We start from the raw sequence: 27,301 nt of genomic DNA, 5'->3' as shown, positions 1-27,301 counted from the left end.
CATTATCATCCTGACATTTGCTTTGGCTGTGAAGCAATTACCTGCTGAATTGAACAAAGGCGGAGGAGGGAGGCAGATCATAGGATGGCCAGAAGTCGGGCTTTGGAGAGAGCCACAGGCAGAGGTGTTAGTCCATGCCCTGACCTCAGATCCCAGAAACAAAGCTGATGATGCAGGGAGGTGGGTGTGAGGTTGGGGGGTCAATATTCAATTCCCCTAGCTGAGGAGCCAGAGCTGGGGGAGGGGGGATGTTTGCATCTGGATGCCATCTGGATGAGGGCAAACACCGAGGGGCCACTCAAGGAAATGCCTGAGCGGCAAATCAAATCCTGCAAAGAAATCACCAAGCCCTTGAAACGAAAGTCTGAAGGAGAGGAATGTGTCTGGGGAGTGTTGGGGGTGGTGGGGAGACCTGGGAGGAAGGCCAAGGAGGGAAAAGAAGGGACAATCCAGGGGGCCTCTGCAGGGGGCTCCCTAAACTGGTGGTCCCTCACCCCCCAGCAGACGACGAAGCTAAGAACCTCTGGGCTGGAAGTGATGCAAGCAGGGTCCTCAAACATGAAGACGGTCTGCGTTACCTCTGAATTCTGGGGCTGGCTCCCTGTACCCCCCACCACTTGTCAGACCCCATCCCCTAGAGCGCTGCCGTCCTTTAGATCAATGGCTGTTCACATTGATGTAGCGCCTACTGTGTGCACAGCCCCAGGCTGACATTCCCAGATGCTCAGAGGTGTGGAGCAGCATGCTGTGGAGGCTTTGCAATCTCTTCTCTCCTTAAACTGGTGTTTACAAACATCGACTTGTTTGGTCAAGCCATTTTCTCATCTCTTAAAGGGCATAATCTGGCAGCTTTGGGGCCTCCCTGGGAGTGTGGCCAGTGGTTAACCCTAGGTGGGACTCCAGAGAAAGGGAGGGGTTTGGGGGTCTCTCAAGCCTCCATGGGCTGGGGACTACTTCCTTGAATTTTTAGGCAACCTCCCTTGGCTCCCCCTGCTGATGTAATGAGGACAGGCTGACCTGGCCCTGAACCAGCCCTGTTTAAGGAAGGCACTTTATGATGCAACCCCAAGGAAAGAGTAAAGAAACACACTCACCCCAAGTCACCAGACACATACAGGACCTCGAGAGGCCAATGGCCTTCTTCCATCACTCCCCATATAAACCAGGCCAGACAGGCATACGTGATTGTGTGCACACACATGCAGATGTGGGTATGTTTCTTCGTGCACATAATGTGGATGTGTTTGTGCAAGTTGGCCGGGCGCGGTGGCTCACGCTTGTAATCCCAGCACTTTGGGAGGCCGGGGCGGGCGGATCACGAGGTCAGGAGATCGAGACCACGGTGAAACCCCGTCTCTACTAAAAAAATACAAAAAATTAGCCGGGCGTGGTGGCGGGCGCCTGTAGTCCCAGCTACTCGGAGAGGCTGAGGCAGGAGAATGGCGTGAACCCGGGAGGCGGAGCTTGCAGTGAGCCAAGATCGTGCCACTGCACTCCAGCCTGGGTGACAGAGCGAGACTCCGTCTCAAAAAAAAAAAAAAAAAAAAAAAAAGTTTTTGCATCTGTGGATGTGCACATATGCTTGCATATGTTTGCACTGTAGGTTTTTGTATATTTGTGCATTCACTGGATGTTTTGTGCAAATGTGTTTGCATGCTTTCATATGTGAAAAATATGTGCATGTGCTTTGTGCAGCAGTGTTTGTGTATGTTATGCAAATATGATGTGTATATTTATGTGTATATAGGTATATATTTACATATTTCTGTGTGTTTTCAACTTTACAATATGTGTATGTCTATCTCTGTGTGAATATATAGTATACACGTGTTTGCATTTGTAATAAGGTGTTTGTATAACATGCTTCTGTGTTAATATACGTTTGTGGGTTTAATACGTCTGTGTATAACTGGTATGTGCATATATTATGTGAGTATGTATGTGTACCTGCGTTATGTGTATATGAAATGCAATTGTGTCTATATGTATGTGTATATAATGTGTCCATGTGAAAATGTATGCGCATAATTAGCATATGTAAATAATGTGTATATATGTTTGCATATTTGTGTATGTAATGTGCATGGTGTGTATATGCCTGTGCCTATAGGAAGAAGTTCAATGCATTAGGTTCAATGCAGTGGACTTGCAGGTGAAGGAGGGAGTTCAAACCCCAGTTCCCCAGTCATGAGGCCCTTACGGCACTGATTTGGCCCTCCTGAGCCTCTGTAGGCCCAGCTGTACCTGAACCAGCAGTGTTCCCTGTCCTGCCTCCTACCCACAAGGCCCCCGGGGGGAGCGCATGAGCACAAGTAGACGGTCCAGGGCAGGAACGTCCTGGCAAGCACAAGAGGGCCTGCTGGATCCAGTCCTGCTTCCAGGGCTGCGGAGGAGCAGGACACAGGGCTAGCTTACAGCCTAGGCGCAGAGAAAAGACTGAACCCAGAAAATAGTGACAGGGTGAGAAAGGGCCCAGAGGAGACTGATATGAAGATGTGCTCCCAGAGGCCACGTGAGGCCAGGTAGGCACAATCCCTACAGTGGGAAGAGCCTGGGTTCAAATCTCAGCTCTGCCAAATACTTGCTCTGGGATTGTGAGCAAGTCACTTAACCTCTCTGTGCCTCAGTTTATTCATCTATAAAGTAAGATCATAATAGTGTACACCTCAGAGGGTATTATAAGGGCTAAAATGTGTTACTACAATGAAAGGACTTAGAATAGTGCCTGGCACCCAGGAAGTGCTCAAAAGGCATTAGTGGTTATTATCAGAAACTGATAAGCCATTGAATTTGCTCTAAGTGCATGACAATTAAATGAATAATAAAAAAAGACCATCAGCGACTTCAGGGAGGAAAACAAGCTGTTCAAAGGAAAAACACAGCAATCATAGATTACTAAATGGCTCAGCCCTGGATGCCAATGCTTTTACAAGGTCGTGTTCCATCCCCATCTAACCAGTATGACATAGGTGTTATGGGTGGGGGCTGGGGCGCATAAAAGTTGTGGGCAGGGGCAGCATGGGATAGAGCCATTCCAGAAGAATCTGTCAGTGAAACAGAATGTGGTCCCTCTGCTCAGTGAGGATGCTTTGTTTGTAAGGAACTTCATAGATCTATGTGACTCTTTATGTGCATAAACAACTATGATAAAGGCTGAAAAAAACAAAACTAAATCCATTTATCTCTTTTGAGATGGAGTTTCACTCTCGCCCAGGCTGGAGTGCAGTGCTCGATCTCGGCTCACTGCAACCTCTGCTTCCCAGGTTCAAGCGATTCTCCTGCCTCAGCCTCCTGAGTAGCTGGGATTACAGGTGCCCACAACCATGCCTGGCTAATTTTTGTATTTTTAGTAGAAACGGGGTTTCACCGTGTTGGCCAGGCTGGTCTCAAACTCCTGACCTCAGGTGATCCGCTCACCTTGGCCTCCCAAAGTGCTGGGATTACAGGTTTGAGCCACCGCGCCCGGCCCTAAATCCATTTAAATACATCAAGTAGAAAACTGAGCCTTGTGGTCAAAGCGTAGCTGAGCTTTAAGTATTGAACAGGGCGATGTTGGGTATCTGTCTCAGCAGAAGGTGAGACACACCAGCGTAGGGCCTCCCAGAATGAGGGTGCATGGGGAGTGGTACTTCTCCCACCCAGCCCCAACCAAGGAAAGACTGTAAGCTAGAGCAAGGGAGTGTCCCTGTCACTCAGCTCTGGTTTTTCAAAGAAGATGGACTAGGGATGCTAGTACTTTAACCGCCCTGACCACCTCTCCCCTCACTCTGCACTGGCCACACTGTCATCAGTTTAAATGAATGAGTAAGACATAATATAATAATATTAACAAAAACATATATGCAGTTGGAGATGTACTGTTAGAGCCTTTTAAATGTTTTAGCTCATTTAATCCTCATACCAATCTTTACAATAGTCTTCTGATTTCCATATTAAAGATGGAGAAATGAGGCTCAGAGAGGTTAAGTAACACTCCCAAAGCCACACAGCAGAGCCAGGGCTGGGACTCAGGCAGTCTGACCCTAGACCACTGACAATTAACCACTAATTATTAAAGAAGGTCCAAAGAAGCAGCTCAGAGAGGGGATATAAGGAAGGAAAGGGTAGAGGGGCAGCACCTTGGAAGCAGCTAGTAGCCAGGCTACACTAGATGACCTTGATGGACATGGCCAGGGAGAGGCTGGGTTCCCGTGGGAGGCAGGGATTATCAGGTCAGGCATCCCTGCCAGGGCCCTAGCAACTGAGTCCTGTTTGGACAGCCTGTGCAGAGCCAGGTGGTTGGCAGAGCAAGGCGGGGCCACAGCCTAGAGACCTTCAGATTCTGGGCTGCAGACTTCAGCCTCCAAATCAGTCCAGAAACCCAGGCCTAGTCCCCACTGCCCAGTCAGGCCCTCGGCCATCCCCGCTGTGTACCTGCCTGTCTGCTCTTCTTTTGGTCACTCAGCTACTCCACAAATGCTCACTGAGGGCTCAAGGTGTGGAAAGTCAGTTCTAGATCCAGAAAGCCGGAGTTTGAATCCTGTCACCTCCTAGTTGTGTGACTTTGCATGAGTTAGCCAGCTGCTCTCTGCCTCAGTTTCCTCTCTACAAATGATCGTAATAGCATATGGCTCCCATAGAGTTGCGAGAATTAAATGAGTCAATAACACTAATATGCTTAGTATAGTGCCTGGCCCATCACATGTGCCCAATTAATCTAGCTACTGTTATGTCCCTCTGTAAATATCTTTGCAGATACTAAGAAGAGCAGTGTTGCACTTCAGCTTCACAGACCTAATCTCTAGTGATGATAATAAGAGGAGTTAGAGCTTATCTCTCAGCCCTTACAGGATTTTCAGTCTATTAAGGGGAACTTGGACAGATAAATACCAACTAAACTAAGACACAGCTGAGTTAATTGTGCCTGACAGTGTGGCACCTAACCCTGGTCCGTGGAAAACTAGCCCATTCGTAATGAGCTGGGGAGAGCCAGAGGGAGTGCTCTCCCTCCTCTAGCTTCCATCAGGGAGAGCAAAACATGACTCCCCTAAAGAAGGGGTGGGGTGTCAGAAGGGGGCTCCGAGGGAGGCCATGGGAGGAGGCACCGAGAGGCAGGGGTGGCAGCTCTTCCAGCTGGCAAGCCCCAGTGGAGCCGAGGCCTGCAGACACACCACGCATGCTGTTCTTTCACCTGCCCTGTATCATTCAGGCTGGGTCTAGACATTCTCAAATCCACCTGCAGTGAGAACTCTTGCCCACCAACTGGCCAAAGAGACTTTCTAGCCCTTAAGATGATGGTCTCTCCTGGATATGAATGGCGTGCCTTCTGATTGCAACTGGCTTCCTTCCTATGGTCCCACTTCTCGGCAGGGAGGGGGCATGCTGACGGTATTGATGGGCACAGGCCTGGCCTGGCTGGCAGGCTGGCCGCTCCTTCATAATGAATACCTAGGCAGTCTAGGGTCTTCCTCAGGCCATGATCCCTCGGGCAGTGTGAAGAAGGAGGGCCTGCCCCCCCGCCCTGGCTCCCACACACTGCCAGATGCACCAGTAGGTCCTCACCAGCAGCCTGAGGCAAAAAATGTGGCTCACACTCTGCCCGCCAGGCTTCCTTCTGCCCCACCCCCATGCTGTGATCCATTCCATGAAGATTTATTGAGCATCTGTTTTGCACCAGACACCATCCTCAACCATCCTGTGAGGTAAGAGTCACCCCCATCTTACAGATGAGGAAACTGAGGCTTTGAGAGGTTAGAAAGAGTAGAGCTAGAAAGATGCAGAGTAGGGGCCGGGCGCAGTGGTTCTCGCCTGTAATCCCAGCACTTTGGGAGGCTGAGGCAGGCAGATCACCTGAGGTCAAGGAGATCAAGACCAGCCTGGCCAATATGGTGAATCCCCATCTCTACTAAAAATACAAAAATTAGCCAGGCAGGGTGGCACGCACCTGTAATCCCAGCTACTCGGGAGGCTGAGGCAGGAGAATTGCTTGAACCCAGAAGGTGGAGGTTGCAGTGAGCTGAGATAGCACCACTGCACTCCAGCCCGGGCAACAAAGTGAGACTCAGTCTCAAAGGAAAAAAAAAAAAAAGAAAGAAAGATGCAGAGTAAGGATTGGAAGCCAAGTTGTCTAACTCCAGAGCCTAGAACATTAGTGACCCCTTATTAGTCTTCCCACTGAGATTCTAATGACAGTCATGATCATCATGAATATTCACTGTGCACATCCTAAGTGCCAGGCATTACTCAAAGAGCTTCACATGTCTCAACTCCTTCCATCCTCACATCACAGAGATTAAAAACTTGCCCTAGGTCAAGCAGTTAAGCGTAGCAAGCTGGGTTTTGAACCCAGGGAGTCTGGCTCCAGAATTTCTCATGCTCACCACCACTCTACTGACTCCCTGATAGACACTAACATCTCAGCACAGAGAAATGCTGTAGAGACATACTATGATGTAAAAAAAGCCAAGGAGCAGAACAGTGTGGTTAGGAGGTCACTGTTGATATGAGAGAACAATAATCACACAGACCTGGCTGACCTTGGGGGCTGAGGGCTCTGGGGCTTGAGGTTAGGGGCTGAGGAGTGGCAGGTCCAGGCACGTGGTGGCAAGGCCTGAGCGTGGGGATGGCCTCTAAGCTGTTGCAGGTCCACAGGACACAGAGGCTGAGTCCTTGGGTAGTGCTGGCTCATTGGCAGGTATGGGGCTCAAGAAATCTGGCTGGAAAAAGTCCCTGGGAAAACATTGAAGAGAGGGCCCCATAGCCACCTAAGACAGCCTTCAGTCCCTCCCAGAGCTGGCAGCACAGAGCTCCGGACCAGCCAGGGGCTAGGGGCAGAGGGGAAATGACAGGTGAGATGAGGCTGGGTCCTGGCCACTAGCAGCAGGGGACAGAGGGCACCAGTGCACACCTAGGATGTTTATTGGGTCCCCAAACCCAACTCTGGCAATTCAGATTTATATGGAGATCTGGCAGTAGAGTCCTGGAGCTATATTCTTGTTTGATTTTTAAATTATTTTCAAATAATTTTGAAAAGGTGAAAAGAAAGAGAGAGAGAAGGAAGGAAGGAAGGGAGAGAGAAGGAAGGAAGAAGGGAAGGAAGGAAGGAAAAAGAAAGAAGGAAAGAAAAAGAAAGAGAAAGAAAGAAAAAGAAAAAGAAAGAAAGAAAGGAAAGAAGAAAGAAAGAAAGAAAGAGAAAGAAGGAAGGAAGGAAGAAAGAAAGAAAGAAAGAAAGAAAGAAAGAAAGAAAGAAAGAAAGAAAGAAAGAAAGAAAGAAAGAAAGGAGGGAGAGACGGAGGGAGGGAGGAAGGAAAGAAGGAAGGAAGGAAAGGAAGGAATCCAATAAGTACTGGAGAATATAGTAAAAAGCAAGTCTCCCTCCCACTCCTGTGTCCCCTCCCGCAGACCATCCCCTGAGGCCAGCGGTGGCCAGTGACTCACCTTCTTCCTGGAGATGTTCTAGGCATATACAAGCACCACATTGTTGTGCAGAGAGCTGCCTTATTCTTTCTCTGGCTTTGTTGTAAAGAAGATGTATTTTTAAAAAGCTTCTCAGCAAATTTGGATAAACAGCTAATTTGGGGAAGAACTGGCTGAGCAAACTTCTTTGGAGCTGACAGCTCTATCTAGATTCAAATTTTGACTGTGACATTTATGAGTTTAGTGACCTTGGACAAGATCCATGACCTCTTCAACCTCCAAGCCTTAGTTTTCCTATCCATAGAGGGATGATAACCGTGGTAGAGTTTTAATGATGATTAGAAATAATTTATGGCCAGTGCCTGGTGCATACTAGGAGATAATAATGATGGGGGAGTGTGTGATACATTTACATGCTATGCAGTGACATGAGAATAATCACAAAGAAAGTTTCAGCAAACACAAAGGATTCCAAGGTGGGCCGCGCTGCAAGATGAATCCTTTCAGCTGAGGTGGAGGAAGAATCTGTAGAAGAACAAGACAGAAGGAGCTGTCCTTCTGGGCAGTAAGCCCCCATCCCCAAAGTCTGTAAGTGACACCAGAGGACACTCTGTCAGGGATTCTGCACAAGAGATGTGACGGGCCAGATGAGATGCCTTCCAGGCACTTCCCAGCTCTGGGAAATTGTGCATGGCCATACACTCAGAATGCTGAGAGGTAACTTTCCGGGTAGAACTGACAAGCCTGAGGTGCACCTGTTTGTAGGATAATCCACTGTTGGTCTGGATGGCAGATGTCACTAAGTCAAGGGCTGGCAGGGCCAGTGTTGCCAGGAAACTGCTGCCCCAGACTGACTGGGGCCACTGCCATGAGTGCTTCAATCAGGCCCAGTGCTCTGCTGTCCCTTAGCCTGGTGGCTCCTGACTGATAGTGACTTGGGCTTCCCGTGCATGCTGTCTGGTCTTGGGCACATGGGAGTTAAGGAACTCTTTGTAGAATTACTTTTTGAATCACAAAACTAGTTGGAAAAAAAATAATTCCATGAAATTCAGGAAAAGAGTTGGGAGAGGGGTTGAGTCAGAAGTGAGTTCAAATCCCAGCTCTGCAATTTCCCAGAGGTACAACTTCAGGGGCACTATGTAATTTTCCCTCCTTAGAGCCTTAGTTGCTTTTTTTCTTTCCCTTTTGAGACAGGGTCTTGCTCTGTCATCCAGACTGGAATGCAGTGGCAAGATCAGAGCTCACTGCAGCCTTGACCTCCTGGGCTCAAATGATTCTCAGCCTCCCAAGTAGCTGGGACTATAGGCGTGCGGCACTGTGCCCAGCTAATTTGTTTATTTTTATTTTTTGTAGAGACAAGGTCTCACTATGTTGTCCACACTGGTCTCAAACTTCTGGGCCCAAACGATCCCCCAGCCTTGGCCTCCCAAAGTGCTGGGATTACAGATGGGAGCCACCACACCTGACACCTTCATTGCCTTGTTTGTGAAATAGGGCCTTCCTTCAAGAATTAAGTCATATAATGTCTGTTAAGAAACTAGCATAGGGCCTGCTATACAACAATAATAATCTACATTTGTCATTTTTTTCCCTTCAAAATAGACAGCTGTTGGGATTCAATTGATCGTATTTGCAAATGAATTTTATATGTACTGCTTCTGAGTAGTCACTGAAGTAGAAAAGCTTTATCAAGGAGATTTTTTGGTAGGAAGTGAGTTCTGAATGGAGGTTGAAAAGGACTCTAATTAATTCAGTAATTTTTTTATTGAACACCTACCATATGCCAGGCATGATCTTAGGCTCTGGAAATGAAGCAGTGTACAAAGTGGACCAGAATTCCTGCCCTCATGGAGTGTACCTTTTAGTGAACTGTCTTAGAACCAAAGCTGCCAGTTTGGGAGGGGGACTTATCCAGACTCAAACAGCCCCTTTCCTACTCCTTCTCTGTTGATAGGATCAGACCAGGCTGCTTCCCCACCCTAGGAAAGAATAGCCTGGCTAGTAACATAGGTCACACTTCACTGATCCTAGGGCACCCAATCTGGGTCTGACCTGCAAGGCTCACATGGAGCGAGGGGCTGGCAAGGGGCTCCAGGTGCTGCAGAACACTCATCCCACTCTGGTATCTGTCCAGGCCCAGAAAGTCTCCCTCCAGATGCTAGCCAGGGGCCCTTGGCCTTCTCTGGGTAAGTAATGGGGTAGGTGGAAATGGTGGACCCTGTTTCCCACAGTTCTGGCCTGTTTGGTAGCCTGGTCTCCAGAGTCCATAAGCTGTGTCTATGTTACAGCCCAGTAGGTTCTTCTTGCCCACTGCCCTGAAAATACCAATGCACTGAGAACAGCAGGTGCTGCAGCAAAGAAGAATTGGATGATCCCATGGCCAGCCAAGCAGGACGGAAGAAATTTCTCAAATCCACTTCCCTGAGATTCAGAGGGTAGGGTTTTTAAGGGTACTTTGGTGGGCAGGGGGCTGGGAAACTGAAACAATTCATTGGCTGGGGATGAAATCACGGGGGGGTCTAAACTGTCTTCACACATCTCAGTCAGTTCCTGGGAGGCAGTCTCAGGACCAGCTGACCTCTCGGTCTGTGGAAATGCTACATCTGAAAACCATATCAAAGACCCAGTGACTTCTGGCTGATAGGGGCTGGGACTCCCTGCCTGGCCTTGGGCACACACAGGAGCTAAACAACTCTTTGTGGAATTACCTTTTAGTTTCTTTATTCTTTAGGTTGCACAATAGCGATGTTATCTATAGAAGTAGTTGGGGAAGTTATAAATCTTGAAACCTCTAGTTATGTGACTCTGGGGCAGTCAACAACTTATGGAAAAACAAGCTAAGTGATGGTTCAAGCCCCTACCATAATTCTAACTTCTTGACCTTTCATTAGTCTTTACAAATGTGGTTTCAAGTTTTGAACAGGTAGAGGTTCAGTTCAAGGAAAGGACTATTATGGCCTCCACACAAGAATGAGCTAAAGCTGGTAAAAAACCTGGTGGAAACAAGATGGAGACAGCTACATCAGATTTCGTGGAAACAAGATGGAGACAGCTACATCAGATTTCCCTTACTAAAATTTTTGCAAAGGCAGTTTCATCTATTCCTCCCTCAGACTGGGGCTCCCTCGGGTCGGGGCTGTGTCTCCTCCCTCAGACGGTCTTCCCTTCCTCTCGGCTCCTCTTGCAGGCCGTGGCCTCTGGGGAGAAGGGATGTTCTTACCAATTTCTGGAATAACGGCCAGCCAATTAAGGTCTGAGCTGGCTGGAACCCAGCTCTCCTGATGCTTGGCCAGGAGTCTGTCCCGTACCCGGAACATCCTTAAACTCCTAATTATTCCCCTTGATCTATGAGCTCCATGGTCAGCTCTGCCCCCTGTTTGTTCTCTGCCCCCTGTTTGTTCGCAAAAGTTTCGGAAGGCCTGGCCACCAAGCCACTGCCTCCCCACCTGAGGAAGAGGGCAGTCTGAGGGCTGATACTCCATATCTCGCCCCTCCCTGGGAGCTATTAGGCAAGTGAGGCATTTCCTTTTCTGAAGCCCTCGCTGTTTAGCTACAGGATTAGTTCTAGTCCATTTACTCACCAAGTTTGCTGGCCAAACACTGAGACCAGAAAAGCACATCTCCCTTGCATAATAAATGTTTAATAATGACAGTTGGATTTGGACAGAAAATGCCCTGGCTGGCAGGCCCAAAGCAACATTAGCTCCAGAGAGCATTTAAAGTTCAGCCCCATTGCCCCCATCTACCTACACCACCTGCCTCCAGGCACTGGAATATGCAGGCAGCCTTCCTACCTGCCTCCTTCCCACCTACCCACCCTGTGATGGCAGAGCCAGCGGGAGTTACCCCTTCCCCGCCTGCCCCAGGGTCTACTGGGTTTCTGTGTGTGGCCTGCTTCCTTCCTCAACATCGGAGCTCCGTCAGGGCAGGGCTGTGTGTCCGCCTCAGACTGGGGCTCCCTGAGGACAGGGCTGTGTCTCCCCCAACACCCACTCCAGCCTGGGATCTCCCTTCTTCAGGCCTCCCTGCTCAGCTCAGCACAGAGCTGGTTCCATCAGAGGTTGTGGTGTGCCCAGGCTCCAGGCTCATTTGCAAACAAAGACCAGATCTGTGTCGGTGCTGGCAGATGTTAAAGATAACCCCTCTCAGCCCTTTAGGAATTAGTCTAAAATACATGATTGTATTTCAGGAGCCTTAAGGGTGTTTCTGAAACCTTGGGGCCCAAGACAGTTATAACATATGTCCATTTTAGACTTTGGAAAATAGGGCGCTATAATTGGAAAAGCTAGTGCAGTGCTAAGTACAGGGAGCCGGTCTCTTTACATCTCAAATACCAGGTATTTAGGTGGCTTTCTTGGAACCTGGCATTAGGGACACGTGTGAACGGGCCAGGCTCATTTCTGAGGAGTGAGTGGGAGCGGCCAGGAGTGAGGGTACTCAGGCGGGGTGGGCAGCGCCATCTCTGAGCCCTGAGGCTAATGCTCCTGCTCCTGGGACATGGACCCCAGACTCGCCCCCTTCGCCCTCTTCTCTTCTAATCTGGGCTTTCTCGGTCACCGGGAGCACTTGGTAGACTCAAGGTTGGAAATTGTGCCCTAAAGCATGCCAGACCCTGGCTTTCTCCAAGGGTGGAAAGTGGGAGCCCTGCTATTTGCCGGAGTGTGGTTGCTATGCCCTTGGGTACTGGCGCCAGACTGTCTGGGTTCCAATCTTACCATCCCCATTCTGGCAAGTTACCTAAACTTTCTGGGCCTCTATTTCCTCATCTATAAAATGGGATGAAAGTTATATTACCTACCTGCCAGGGTTGTTGAGATGATTAATGCAATAATTTACATGAAGCATTTTGCACAGTGGCTGGCACATAGTAAGAACTCAATAAATGTTCACTACTACAATTATATTTTAAAGGAGTTAAAAATATTTACAAAGCTATCTTTCATTAAACCTAGGACTGTCTACTGGCCTTACCCTCCCTGGAGACCCCCTGCTCCCCTCTCACCTTGATCTCCTGCTCTGAACCAGATGAGTTACTTTTCACTCACCATTCAATCATTCATTCATTTGTTCATTCCCCCAACACGTATTGCACACTTATTCATGTGGGCACTGGGGATCCATCATTGACACAGTCAGACCTTGCCTCCACATACTGCCCTCAACCCTTCTCTAAGGGATACAGGACCTCAGCAGCCTTATTATAAGAGAGCAGGTGTGGTCTACAGAACCCACAGCCATTCCGGGAGCTGAAAGTCAGAGTAATAAGCCAAGCTACCAACACCTGACAAGGGCTGAGAGAGGAAGAACATGTTTTGGAGGGAAAGGTGGCCAATCCATAAGTATTTCCAGACCATCAGTAATTACCCATGTGTTCTAGTGTCAAGGCACAAGTAAGACATGTTTGCTATTTTGGTGTGAAAAAGGCACAACGGACTTGAGTTTTTCAGACAGTGCAAAGGGCCCTGGACCATCCACATATGTTCCGGTTATCTAGCACACAACAATTATTGATTTGATCCCAATCCTGTAGTTTGGACAGGGTGTGACAAGAACAGCTTGTCTCTGTTTCCTAAGGCCTCAGATGGGAGGATCCACTTCCAAAATGGCTTCATTCACGTGCTGGCTATTGGCTGGAGCTGAAGGCAGGGCCTCAGTTCTCCTCCACGTGGCCTCTCCTTGTGCCTAGGTTGGGCTTCTCAAGATTGACACTTGAGTTTAGAAAAGGAACATCCCGAGAGTGAGTATTCCATGCGGTAAGGCCCCACTGTGCAAGTGCTTACCAAATCCCTGCTGGTATCATGCTTGCTCATGTCCCATTGGCCCAAGCAAGTCACATGGCCAAGTCCAGAGTTACTATGGGAGGGAAGTACACAAGGGTGTGAATATTGGGAGGGATGATCTATTGGGAACCACCAAAGTCTACCAAAATAGGGGTGTCCCCAGCCCCCCCACCAGTAACCAGACATATCCATATAGGCCCAGGTGTGGCCATTCCATCGAGAGACATACAGTGATGGGTATGTAGAGTCAAACTGCTGGGACAAATCAACCCTAAAATACAGAAGCTTAAACAGGATAGAAGTCACTCTCTCTCACACACAAAGATTCAAGCAGGTAGTCCAGGGATGATACAGTGACTTAATGGTGTCGGGGATCCAGGTTTCTTCAATCTTGTTGCCCTGCCTTCCTCAATGTGCGGTTTTCATCATGTGGTCCAAAATGACTGCTACAGTTCCTGCCATCACATTTGCCTTCCAGCCAGAGGGAAGAAGGAAAGATGAAAGGGAATGCTCCCTCCTTGCCATCCCATTGGCCAGGATCTAGTCACAAGCTAGATCTAAATACAAGGGAAGCAGGAAAATATAGTCCTTAGTGGAGAGCTTTGTGTCCAACTAAAACTTTCATTAATATATTAATAGAAGAGGAAACGAACAGATACAAAGCAACAAATGATGGTCTCAGCCACAGGAAACAAGTGTCCAACCCCAGGATATTTTGTCTGCTAATCTTGAGAGTTAGGAGGGACCATATTTCTCACATCAGGAGTAGAGATTTTTAAAGCAGCGTGAAACTGTGGCTCATGATATGAGGAGATGGGGCCCTGATGAGTGATAGTTGTCCTGTGCTTTGCACAATCAGGAGCTAGGGAGCCAGCAGAGAGGAGCACCATTTCCTACCTCTTCTATCAGCCTCGTTGCAGCTCCCATGGGCAGCTCCTGATTATCTCTAGGGCCTGGCAGAGAAGGGTCCCCTGAGAAGCCACCCACAGTTCCAAAGAAGAGTCCATGAACTAGCCACCATGACCCAAAACACTAGGCATCTGCTGGCTCCCAGGGGCTGTGATGGAGTTCTGGATTTCAGAGGCCATGGTCATGGATGGGATCCCACAAGTAAACCTGAATCCCTGGCTTCAGAGAGCACCACTCACTACCCCTCTCTTCCCAGCCCCCAAAGCTGGGAACAGCTGGCCCCTGAGCGGGTAGCTCAGTGCAAAGCTATCTGGCTGCTGGATGAAGGCTGACCTCATAGCTGCCTGCCATCCCTGCCCATAGGAGCTTCTCCTGCCTCAGTTCTGGCTGCCCTAAACACCTGTCTCTCCCTGGGCCCAGAGCCTTCACTGTCTCTGTCAGCTGCATAGGACTTTGTGGCATGTCACCTCCTGGGCTTTACATTCCTTCATGGAAGGCTCCAAACTTCAGTGCTAAAGTAATGGGCAATTTGTTACTTACGGGGTCTAGGGATAGAAGATGGGAGAGGATCTTTAGCCTTCTATAAGTAAGGGGATGACACATTTTCACAAAGAGAGATGTAGGTATAGAAGTTTTGTTTCTGGGGACTTGGAAGCAAAGGTGTGCACATAGTCAGCCCAGAATTGGGACAACAAAAAAGCCTCAGACCGACAAAGACATGGGATGCAGCTCACGAATGAGGCCCACAATATGAGCAGCAAATCAGGGTCCCTGAAAACTCTTCTAGGTTGATTCATTCATTCAGAAGGGGCCAGGCAGGAGAGGGCAAACTCAGAGATTCTCTGGCTGGAGAAGTCCCTGCTAATGACTGTCTAGTCCAAGCCACATGCCAGGTTGTGAGGGAGAAGCAGGCTCTTAGAGACACTGATTAGGAAGCCTGTCAAAGCCTGCTAGGCATTAGGGACAAAGAAAAAGCCATTTAGTGAGACATCATCCTCACTCCGCCTGCAACCCCTCTCGGTATACTGTTGTTCTGTCTGGCATTAATATCGGTAAGATATACAGCATGACCAAGATGGGCAAAGAGGCAGACAATGCACACATAAAGAAAGGAACACAGAAACACGTTCAGCTTCACAAATAATCAAAGAAAGGCAAATGCAAATAAGCGGCACTTGATCTTAGCCAAAAGGCTGAGACACAATGAAATGCAAAGAAGTTAGATTTATACCAATTACATTACTTTTTAATATTTTCCAGCAAAGTCCAATGCTGGCACATCAAAACAGTTCCTCCACTGGCCCTCTTGGCCCAGCATCCTCTTCTGGCATTCCTTGCCCGACCTCGCCCCCATCACAGCTGATTGGGCCTAGACTTCTAAGGTTCCAGGACATAGGAGGGGCTGAGCCAATCAGATTCTCCCTCTTCAAAATTTGAACTCAGAGACCCAGAAATGATGGGCTGGCCTGCTGCAGGTGGATGTGGCACCTCTATATTTCCAGGGAGATTGGTATGGGTCGTGAGCACATGTTTAAAGAGAGAGAGGTCAGTCACGTGGGACTTGTTCCCACCAGTTACTGACTGTGCATCTTTGAACAAGTGACTTAGTTTTTCCACATTTTAGTTTTTTCATCAGTAAAATGGGGATAATTATAATTCCTACCCCAGAGGCTAGTCGTGAAAATTAAGATGATCAATGTGAGCAATTGGCGTGGTGCCTAGGACAAAGCAAGCCCTCAGAAAATGTGAGCAGTTATATGCTCCAAACTGATAGCTCTGCTAGGTCAAAAATAAATAAAGATAGAGAAAGAGAGATGGAGCAGAGAAAGCAGAGAAGCTGAAACAAAGCAGGCCCCTGGGAGCTTGAGGCAACTGTTTGAGCTCTGGTTGGCTCTCAGCTCCGATTTCCCTGAAGCCTGACTGTACTTGGCTCCCAGTGTGGATGTATCCTCACATTAAACCCTCCTTCATTTACTTTTGGAAAGCAACTTGGCAAACCACATCAAACAGCATAAAAACAGCCTTACCCGCTGACCTGGGCACTTATCTTACAGAAATAATTAATAAGAAGGAAAAAGCCACATGCACAAAGATGTCCATGACAGCCTTATTTATAATAATGACAAACTGGAAGTCATCAAAAGCCCAACAACCAGGGAATAGAAAAGTCTTGGATGGAATACTATGCAGCCATTAAGAATGACAAATATGAAGACCACATAGCAACATAAAAATGTTTATAAAATAAGTTTAAAAGAACAGAACGCAAAATTGTGACAGATTTAGATTATGTTTGCTTAAAAAAAAAAAAAACAGTGTGTGTTGGCAAGGGGGGTGGGGTGCTGGCTAGGATTGCTGAAAATGACTAAAACAAGCTTATTCTTGGGCTGTCTTCCGCACCAGGCTCTCTAGAGGAAGGGGATCCCCGTCCCAGGCACCTCAGTCCCAGAAAGGAGAAGGATAAGTGCTCTTCAGACTCCCTGTCCCCACACCCCCTCCTTGACAGCCCCAACTCACCCTCTCTGGGGAGAGGAGGCTCAGGCTTGGGCCGCTGGTATTTTTAGCCAGACCTCTTGCAATCCAGTGTTCTTGGGTAAAAATAGCTGGGGTGGAGGGCACAGCACTAACTTTGCTGCTTTCTGCCCCCACCCCCTGGACCCAGGCGCCTCCTGGTCTTGGAGCCACAGCTTTCTGCTATTTGACTCTGGCTCTATCCCATCTCCAAGGCCTCGGTGGCCAGCAAGGAATGTTCTGGTCTGGTACATCTTGGAGTCTTGGAGCTCATGCGGACCAAGCGTTCCATTTTATAGATAAGGAAACTGAGACTCTGGCAGAAGAAACACATCAAGAAGTGGCCGGGCGCAGTGGCTCACGCCTATAATCCCAGTACTTTGGGAGGCTGAGACGGGCGGATCACAAGGTCAGGAGATCGAGACCATCCTGGCTAACATGGTGAAACCCCATCTCTACTAAAAATACAAAAAAATTAGCTAGGCGTGGTGGCGGGTGCTTGTGGTCCCAGCTACTCAGGAGGCTGAGGCAGGAGAATGGCATGAACCCGGGAGGCGGAGCTTGCAGTGAGCTCAGATCTCGCCACTGCACTCCAGCCTGGGTGACAGAGCGAGACTCCGTCTCAAAAAAAAAAAAAAAAAAAAAAAAAAAAAAGAAGTAGGTGGCCAAAGTAGGCTCCTCCTCACCCACACCCCTCCTTCCAGCCCCACTCTCCCCTGGCCTGACCCCTCTCCCTCCTCTCACTCACAGGAGGGAAGGTCCAAGCGGTAGCTTCGGGACATCAGCATGGGGCGGGATGGGGAGCACTGGACTGGAGATGTGCATTCAACTCTTGGCCCTATCGTTTGTCAGCTGTGGGGTTTGGGGCAGGTCACTTTCCACCCTGAACTGCAATTTCTACATCCGTGAAATGAAGGAGTTGGACAAGACCAGCTCCAATGACTTTTTGAATCAATGAGCTATATCCTACATCCCAGGCCGGAGGCCAGACTTGCCAGCTTTTCTCACCTTTACCATATCAGTCCCACCATCCTCCCAGGAACCTGCCAGAAGCTGTGAATTCTGCTACCCAAGTACATGGTCCACCTCAAGGATTATCTGTGGCTGACACTGCCTCTCAGTCAAGCTTCCCTCAGCTCCAGGCAAGCATTTGAGCCCCCTCCATCGGTTGGGGTACAACCTCAAGGCATGCATACTAATTTTAACACTAGCTGAAGCCAATCTAATTAGGGAGGTAACTATGCCGGCAAAAATAAATCCTATAAGAGTAGTTTAAGGCAAAATACATAAGACTTGAAGCCCATTGCCTGCTAGAAGCCTGGTGCTCCCTGCCACTCCTACAGAGCATAAACAGTTATCCTGACAAGAAAGAACCCGAATGTACCCACTACTCCAGAGACTATCCCAATTTTTTGTGCCTTCCCTGTGGCCCAATTCTGTTCCCCTCCTGGACATAGTGTATACACCTGCCCATAGCATATATGGATGTCATGTATGGCCTTGGACCAGTGATTTCAGTTCACAGGCCTCATCTCCTGATTCAGTTGGAAGCCCTGTCTCCTCCCCAGCTCACAACCCATATAGGAGAGCAAAAAGTTAATCTCAGGTGAGAAATCACAATTCCTGGAACCGAGAGAGAAGCTGAGCCTATGGGACTGGATTGGCAAACAAGCCACTTCCCCCTGGGCCCAGCATTCTGGTTCTTCTGGGACACATATGTGAATGTGTGTGTCTGGAGCCCACATGTGCCACAGAAGAGTCCCACGACTCCTCTGTGTTCTCGGTGTGGGGACCCAAACCCTCGGAGGTCTGTGATGATAGTAAGGACAGCCCCTGAACTCTTTCCCATATTTCAAACATTTACCTGGAAAACCTACCTGTTCCCTCATTTAGTCGCAGCCTCTAACTCAAATGTCAAACCTCTGGCCTTAGCTGGCATTTTCTCAGTGCAATATACTGGAAACACTGATTATCTCAGGAACAGTCATCCCTCATTAAAAAAATGGGGAAACAGATCAGTGCTTAATAAACGTGGGGCATTTGGTAGACAAAACACACAACTCAGGCAAGGACACTAATCCTGGAAGTCCTGGGGCTGAGTGGGGTGGAAGCCCCAGATCAAGGACTCTGGAGGATTCTGACTCAGAACTCAGAGTCTTGGAAGCTGAGGTGCCTGAACAGAGGTCCGCACCTTGCCGTCAGTCTTGAGACCACGAGACACTCTTTGTTGTCTAAAACAAAGGTGACACTGGGCCTGAGTGGCCTATGGGGAGCTCCCATGGAGCCAGCTGCTGTCCCTGCCTTTTGCTGCTCTCCATTCCTGGAAGCCAAAGGCAGAGCCATGCACTCAGCCCAGTATGAAAATCAGGGAGATAAATAGATAGCAGTGTCCTGATCCAGCCCCTCTCTCTGCCTCACGTCACCTGCGAGCAGGACCAATGGCCTGTCCCCTGGTCAGGGCCATGAGGGTACATCTGGAATTCCTACAGCATGAGTTCTAACCCAGCAAATTGACTGGAAGCCCCCACGCCCACCCCAGCATAGCCCTGGATCGTCTGAACGTTCTCTGAGAGCCCGCTGTCCCCCAGATATGCGTCTACTATGGGGAGGCTGGGAGGGTAGTCCAGTCACTACGGTATGGAAGGAAGAGTCTAGAATCTTAGGCTTTAATCTGGACCTTGTCTCTAATAACCTGTGTTTCCGTTACACTCTGCCTCGATTTCCCCATCTGTAAAATGAAAATGACAGACTGACTCCTGGGCTTCTTACCAGTCTCACTTGCTAACTGACCTTGGACAAGTTATTTGACCTCTTTGAAACTCAAGTTTCTTTGACTATAAAACGGGGATGTGAAGCTATGCGCTGCCTTCCTCACTGGGCAGGGTGAGGAGCAAATGCTATGGTGTCTGCTAAAGTGGTTTGAAATCAGCGGCTCCTCATGACTACAGGAGAGTATTATTATGATCAAGGACATCTGGTTCACCCCACCTGGGCCAGGCCCTGGGGCCAAAAGAGAAAACAAAGATGTGATCTTTCCCTTAGCCACCTTGTGGTCTGCTGGGGCCACGGAAATGACCAGCACCCCATTCCGACAAGGCGGGAGAGCTGAACCCCTAGGAGCCGAGAAGATTCAGCAGTGGGAGAGAACCCTGACTACTGGAGGAGGCTTCCTGGAGGGGTGAATCACCACAGGGAAAGGAGGCTTTTTTTCTTTTCTTTTCTTTTCTTTTTTTTTTTTTTTTTTTTGAGACAGAGTTTCACAATTGTCACGCAGGCTGGAGTGCAATAGTACGATCTTGGATCACTGCAACCTCCACCTCCCGTGTTCAAATGATTCTCCTGCCTCAGCCTCCCGAGTAGCTGGAATTATAGGCGCCTGCCACCGTGCCCGACTAATTTTTTTGTATTTTCAGTAGAGACAGGGTTTCACTATGTTGGCCAGGCTGGTCTCGAACTCCTGACCTCATGATCTGCCCGCCTCAGCCTCCCAGTGTTGGGATTACAGGCGTGAGCCACCCCGCCTAGCCCAGAAGGCTTTTTAAAGCAAGCCCCATGGGGTCACTTAGAGAGGGCACGAGCTGCTCCTGACCCACACCAAACCCCCCGTCTCTTTACAGGGCTTTTTCATTAGAACACATCCTCTCATTTGATATTGAACATCGCCCAATTAGTCAGTTAGTCGGCAGAGGAGTCCCCCAGCCAAGAAGGCGCAGCAGTGGGTTCCGGACAGGGGCTTTTCCCTGAAATGCAGGCTCAAGAGGCCAGGCGCGGCCCCTCTCAGCACCCCCTCCGCCATGCCTGCTACCCTCCCCGTTTCTCTCCTCGCCCCTCCCCTGCTCCTCTACCTGGAGGAAACACAAATGCAGATGGCTCTTTTGATGTCTCTGGGGATCAAAGGTTTGGCTTTGGAAGAAAGATGTGCTGCTTGAAAGCCACCCAGAGCCTGGTCTGCACAAAAGCCCTTTCCCGTGAGCCCCTCCGGTCCGGCCCTGGGCGCGGCACCTGACCGGCCTCCTGCCGACCCCCACTCTCCCCCGACCATGCGCACACAGCACACAGCAGGGCTGGCGATCACGCTCACCTGAAGCACGTTCCTCCTGTCTTTTGTTGGATGATTTGTCTGTGAAACATGTTGTCCCGGCTGGGTCAGGCACTGCTATGTCTCAGAACAATGAGAGAGAGAGAAAGACGAAGAAAGAGAAAATGACAGAGGCAGCGCGTGAGATGGAGAAACGCTCGAAGAAAGAGAAACAGGTGGACAGAGGGAGAGAGGATGAACAGACAGGGGACACTCACAGGCGCACAGAGGAGACGCAGGAGAAAAACCCAGCCGTGAGAGGAGCAGAGAGAAGCAGAGAAGGGAACAGGCAAAGACAAGACGGTGAAGAGGAGATGGATGAGGCATCAAAGGGATGGAGTTGTTAAAAGACAGGCCAGAAATGAAGAGGGAAGAATGAGATGGAAAAAGAGGGAAACAGCTGTAGAGACTAGAAAGGAAGGCTTCCCGAGCTGGGTGCACACAGGGAAGCTGGGCCTCTTGTCAGGGGCAGGCAGGGGGCGGTTCCTGCCATGGCTCTGGGTACCCCTACCCTGCCACTGACAGAGTCCCGGGGGTGGGACCCAGACTCCCCACAGCCCACTCCCTCACTGCTAGCTCCCCCCACCACGAGGTTCTCTCCTCCCGCTCTGAGGCCCCATGCCTCCCAACCCAGATGAGACTGCCAGGCGGCCTCCAGACAAGGTGGCTGGACAGGGAGGGCCTGGAGTTAGCAGACCTGGAGGAGGGAAGGATCCACGGCAGCTTGGTCAGGAATCCCTGTGTCTCTCTCCACCGAGGAGTGAAGTCTGTGCCCTTCCCCTCGCTTAGCCCTGAAAACCCTCCGAGCTGGACACCAGGGGATTGGGGGCAGGGCAGCAAGGCCGGTTCCTTCCACACAAGCTCTCTAAGGCACCTTCCTGCTACTGTGTCCTGAGACACCACAACCAATCTCTTCCACCGACCCCCGCCTGGCCCTTCACTGTCTCTAGGGTGGAAAGACCTAGACTTCCTGAAGCCAGAGGCCCCTGTGTCCTCTGTTCCCACCCTCTCACCGACTGGCTAGGTGGCCTTTAGCCCATCACTTCTTCCCTCTGAGCCTCGATTTCCTTATCTGTGAAATGGGAAATAAGCACAGTGCCTGCCCCAGAGGCTGGTGTGAGGGTTCGATAAGACTAAGGTGGCATGTGCCTAACACAGTGCCTGATATGGGCAAAGGGGCAGCTGAGGAGGTCCCCGTCCCAGCCATGGCCATAGCCATAGCAGTGGTAGTGTCAATGGCTGGCGTGGGATGAGAATTCTGGCCTTGCCCAACTCACGGGGACAGTAAGAGGCTTATAAAAAGCTAAAGGATGGTAATCACAGCACTTTGGGAGGCTGAGGCGGGTGGATCGCCTGAGACCAGCCTGGCCAACATGGTGAAAACCGGTCTCTACTAAAAATACAAAAAATTACCCGGGCATGGTGGTGCACACCTGTAATCCTAGCTACTCAGGAGGCTGAGGCAGGAGAATCACTTGAACCCAGGGGGCAGAGATGGCAGCGAGCCTCCTGAGATCATGCCACTGCACTCCAGCCTGGGTGACAGAGTGAGACTCTGTCTCAAAAACAAAACAAAACAACAACAACAACAGCAAAGCTAAAGGATGGGAAAGGCATCCCTGCCAGCAATGCTAAGGCTCAATGCGGACTCCTCCAGCCAGGCCCAGCCGGAGCCCCAGCCATCAGGGCGGCTTCTCCACCAGATGCACCAGGCTCAGCCCCAGCCCATGATACTCCTAGGAGCCCACAAAGTATTCTGAGTTGTTTTAAAATCAGAGGGAAGAAATAATCTTCTAAGTCAAAAGAAATGTTTTCATATGTAATGTGAATATATTTACCTTTATCCCAATGCAACTGTAAAATGTAACTTTTTACTTTTTTAATGGAAAAAGGGGTCCATGACAACAAAAAATGCTTATGGCCCACCAAGTCCTAATGTGGTCCTGTCAGCCACTTCTGCTTGCCAGTGAGGAGCAGGACAAAATGCACTCTTGGTGGCTTTAATAGACACAGCCCTGACCAGAGGGGTGTAAAGCCCTCCTGGGATGTGGGGCTGGGGGGTGGCAGGAAGGAGAGACAGGGGTGATGGCAGCAGAGGCACAACAAATAAGAGATTTTGAGGCCCTGCCCTTGGGTAGGCCTGAGGCCAAAGGGCACATAGTGCCATACCTTAGAGATCACTAATTTGAGAGAGAAACATATTGTCTCCTTTGGGGAGCCCCTAATCTGAGGTGGGGGATGCAGCCTGTCCTGAGGGAACCCCAGTCTAAGAGGGGAACACAGCCCTGCTTTCAGGGACTCCCCGTCTGAGAGAGAGAGAGACATAGCCCTGCTTCTGTGAGCCCACATCTCAAAGAAAAGACAAAATATAAAACTAAAACAAAGCAAGCAACTAGTGGTGGGAGGGTGGAAGACGTCAGCGCTGTGGTGTAAATAGCTGTATGTCCAACAGCGAAACCTAGAGAGAGTTCCTTCATCGCTGGTGGTGAGAGGGAGGCATCTCAGCAGAGATGGAGCCCCTGGCCATGGGCAGGAAGAGACGTGGGGACAAGCAGCAGGTGGGGACATGTGGCAGAAGGGGATCCTTGCTCTGCCATCAGGGCAAGGGTTTGAATGAAGAAGAGAGGATGGTGGATCTGGGCATGGCGGGGTCTTGATGCCCATCCCTGCCCCTGTATGCCATGCCCACACCTGTGAACTCCAAAGAGCATCACTGTCCCTGGGGCTTCTCTGTCAGAGCCGCACAGGGACACAAGAGGCACTCCTGGTGCGGTCAGGTAACCGCACGCCTCAGGTGCCCCCCAGTCAGGCACCCTGCAGAATTAAATTACCGTATTGGAAATAGCAAAGTAAACACCAATAGGTAAAGTGCAAATTAAAGCCGTTCCTCCCAGATACCTTATTTTTAGACTTAAGCTCAGCAGCCGCGCCCTCCTGGGCAAGAGCCACAGGAGCAGAGCAGGGCACCTGCCCTGTGCCCGCCTGTGCCAAGGACACTGGGCTTCTTTCTGGCAGGAGTAGGGGCAAGGACCCGCCTGCAGCCTGGCCACCCCCAGCATCTGGCCTCTCAGTAGGGCAAGGTGGGGACCATCCATGCGACCAGGCTTCAACTGCACAAGAGCCTTGGGGCCAGTGAAGGTTCGGCTTGGTATGAGGGAAGGTGTCTATAAGGAGTGGGGATAGCGGGAGGGGACCAGGTAGAGCTAGAAATCGGTACAAGGGACACAGGATCCATGCAACTGGTGTTGGGATTGAGATACTGCAAGGGGGCCGGGCACGGTGGCTCATGCCTGTAATCCCAGCACTGTGGGAGGCGGAAGTGGGCAGATCACTTGAGGTCAGGAGTTGGAGACACTACAGTGATAACAAGAGCTTACCATTGTCTAGCAATTCCTCTTCCACGTGCTCCCAGGCTTAGCTTACTTCAACTTCACAAGGGGCCCTAGAATCCTCTCCATTTTACAGATAGGGACACTGAGGCACACAGTAGTTTTGAAACTACACTGCTACTAAGTATCCTGTCAGGGATTTGAACCCCACAGTCTGTCCTCTTCACTATCACACTCTGCCCCTCCAGAGGCTTCTCCTGACTGAGTGGCCCTGTGCCTGCCCGTCTGGCACTTTCTCGTCTCCAGTGGTTTCCCACCCACACACGGGGGAAGCCAGCCTTCACGTTAGGGAAGGACCCAGCATCGGGCTGGTGGACCAGGGAGAGAACCCCCTCAGGGGAGGGGCTCCACACTCCACAAGCTCACAGCCTTCCCCAGGCCTGACCACTGCCACCCCCAGCCCAGGCTGCACAGCCCACAGCTGCAGGCTGAGGCCACGGGACAGAACACACCTCTGAGTAAAGCCGGCCCGGCTGGGGCGGATCCTGACCTTGGCCTCATTGGCATGATGCTCTAACCACGGAGCACGAGGCCACGGATGGTTAGCCACAGGTTTATTAGCAGAGGGAAGATGCCGGGCCAGGGCCAGGAAACCACACTTTGCCCAATTTGCTCATCCCACCAGACCTGGGAAGGCTGTCACCATCTTGGTGGCGAGGATCCAGGAACAGAAGCTGTGGGCTTGGCAAGAGGGCAGATGGGAAGGAGAAATGGCCACATCTTGTTAAGGAAGAAAAAAGGCTCTCCAAAGCCTCACGCTCTCAGCCAATCTGTGGCATGTCCGAGAGACGTTTCCAGTTGGAAGCCAAGGGACACCAATGGCCTTACCCTTCACAAATATCCCCTGCCACAGGGCAAACACCACACACTAAAAATAGCCTCTGTCCCGAATGGGTTGACTGGAAGTGCTGACCAGAGGGCAGGGAGGCCCAGGGTCTGGGTTCAGCCTGGCTCCTGCTGGGCAAACACCTGTAAGGGTCCTCACCTTCATTGCTGGGATGGCCAGGGGTGTCCCTTACCTATTTGGTGAGGGGTGTGGGGAGGAGACTCAAGCAGTTAATGATCAGAGGGCCTGGGTTCTATCATTCCCAGCTGTGCAACCTCAGAGAGGCCACTTACTCCCATTAGGGCTCAACTTCTCCATCTGCACAGTGGGGACAGCAGTCCTGCCTGGTCAGAGAACAGGAACCGTGTAAAGAACGCCACAGTCACCACCTTGCATCAGAGCCTGCAGAGAGAAGAATGTCCTGTGGAGTCTGCGTGTTTTCTATGGCTCAGCTTGGTGCTAAGCGCTCACCTGTATCTATTCTTTTAACCTCATGATGACCCTATGAGGCAGGTACTAATACTAGCTCTGTCTTAAGTTGATTGAGGAAACTGAGGCCCAAAGAGGTTTGGGTCCCACTCAAGGTCACACCTAATGAGCAGCTGAAATGGAACTTGAACCCAGGCAGTCTGGCTCCACGGTTTTAACCACACTAGACGCCACATGACAAATGTGTCATCGTAAGAGTGAAAATGGAAAGGAGTGGCATGTGTCATCCCTGCTGCCCCCAGGAACCCAACCATCCTCAAAGACACTCTGTTAGAAGCCAGAGTGCAGGATGAAGAGGCAGGCAACCCCTCCTGTCCCCCCATCTCTGCTTCTCCCTGGGGTGGCCAGGCAGAGCTGGGAAAGCCAGTGCTGAGCCGGCGGGAGAACCAACGTGTGAAACGTGCCCGGGTCACAGCACCCACGTGGGGTGGGGGTAGCGGGCTGCCAGCCATGTGGTCCCCAGCCCACACACTGTCTGGCCGCCCAGGGGGTGGGATGGGGGGCCCATAAATAGCAGGTCTTTCAGCGGTGTTGGGAATAGAAACCCAATCCAAACAGTGTGGTGAGTCGGGGCTTTCCAGACTGGCCACAACCCCCAGGGGCCTGGAGGCAACTCGAGGGCCCCCTTCTCCTCCCATGTCTCCTAAAGGATCAGGCCATCTTCGGGAGGAAGCCCAGCTGGCCCCAAGCCCCAATCCCAATCCCCAATCCCAGAATCCTTCATAGCTCAGGAAGGAATGCTGAGAGGTGACAAGAGTACAACAGGTGATATTTATTGAGCACGTATTAGGTGCCTGGCACTGTAAGTGCCTTACATGAATCTTCCCAGTTAAATTCACCACAGTTCTATGAAATAGGCCTACAATTCTGCCCATTTTACAGAGAAGGAAATCGAGGCTCAGAGGGGCAAAGTCACATGACTGAGGTCACACAGTTAGACAGTGGTGGAGGTAGGACTTGAACCCAGGCCCTGGCTGCTGAGTGTGCCTCCCTCTCCTGGGCCTGGGGGACACAGGTCAGTCTCACTAGGTCTTGCCCTTGAGTTTATCTTGGTCTGGGGGAGCCCCAACATCCAAGGAGAATACAATGGCAGCTTGAAGCACATATGCTGAAGGCCCACCAGATGGGGCTGGGGCTTTGAAAATTCTTGGGCAAGTCTGCCACGTGGAACTTGGATCTTATTTCCCCACAGGAGAGTCCAGAGGAGCAAGGGGTCCCAGGAGTCCCCCTCAAGGCTCCCCTGCTGCATGGCTAGCTCAGACCCTCCAAAGCAAGACCTCTGTTCTGGGCCCCTTTGGTTCTGCAATAAGGAGTGAAGGGAGTGGGGACAGGAGTCCCCAGGGCCGCCAAGGGGGATGCACTGAATCCAAGGGAGATGAGACCTGCGTGTCCCACCTGCTGCCACCCACTCAGGGGCCCTTCTAGGATCTGGGTCAGAGAGGAAGTTCATGGTCAACTATTGATGCCTTTTTGAGATATGACCAGGCTCGGATGCCACCTCCTGCTGTACAGACCCCACCAGACTTGCAACTCTGTGTGTTTACCTGTTCCTGGTAGCTGCCCCTCCCTCAGATCCCTCCTCAGGACACTTGTGAGCGCTGATTTGCTGGCCTGGTAAAAGCCTTCATTTCTCTTCTCCTTCCAGGGTGTGTTGCCAGTGGCCAACAAAGACATGGAGAAACCTGGACAACTGTCTAATGTCTCTGGGTTCTTGGAACGAGGAAGCCTGTATATACATGGGATGGGGGCAGGTGACAGCGTGTGGTTCTGAGAGCACAAGTACAGGTGGCCCATCGCAGCCCTGGGGAGACATGGGTTGGATGGGGAGAACCAGACCCCTGCCACAGACCCCAGGCATTTCCAGAGGAGGGGCCCTGGGCAGGCACCAGGCATGGCAGGGAAGAAGGGAGGTCAGCAGCTGGGG

At 50.5% G+C, this 27,301-nt stretch overlaps 1 long non-coding RNA gene across 1 annotated transcript in view; it reads right to left on the bottom strand.

Annotated features, from left to right (window-relative positions):
* The window catches only part of LOC105737702, a 47,614-nt gene extending 26,500 nt beyond the window's left edge, over positions 1-21,114 (bottom strand). The window contains exon 1 of the long non-coding RNA XR_001113379.2: positions 20,677-21,114. This is a non-coding gene — a long non-coding RNA (uncharacterized LOC105737702). The remainder of the gene's footprint in view (positions 1-20,676) is intronic.
* Between the last annotated feature and the right edge of the window lie 6,187 nt (positions 21,115-27,301).

The sequence above is a fragment of the Nomascus leucogenys genome, chromosome 17 (assembly GCF_006542625.1).
Source record: "Nomascus leucogenys isolate Asia chromosome 17, Asia_NLE_v1, whole genome shotgun sequence".
In the NCBI taxonomy this organism is placed as follows: Eukaryota; Metazoa; Chordata; class Mammalia; order Primates; family Hylobatidae; genus Nomascus; species Nomascus leucogenys.
Note: the sequence above shows the minus strand (reverse complement) of the source record. Positions and strands in the feature narration are given on the sequence as shown.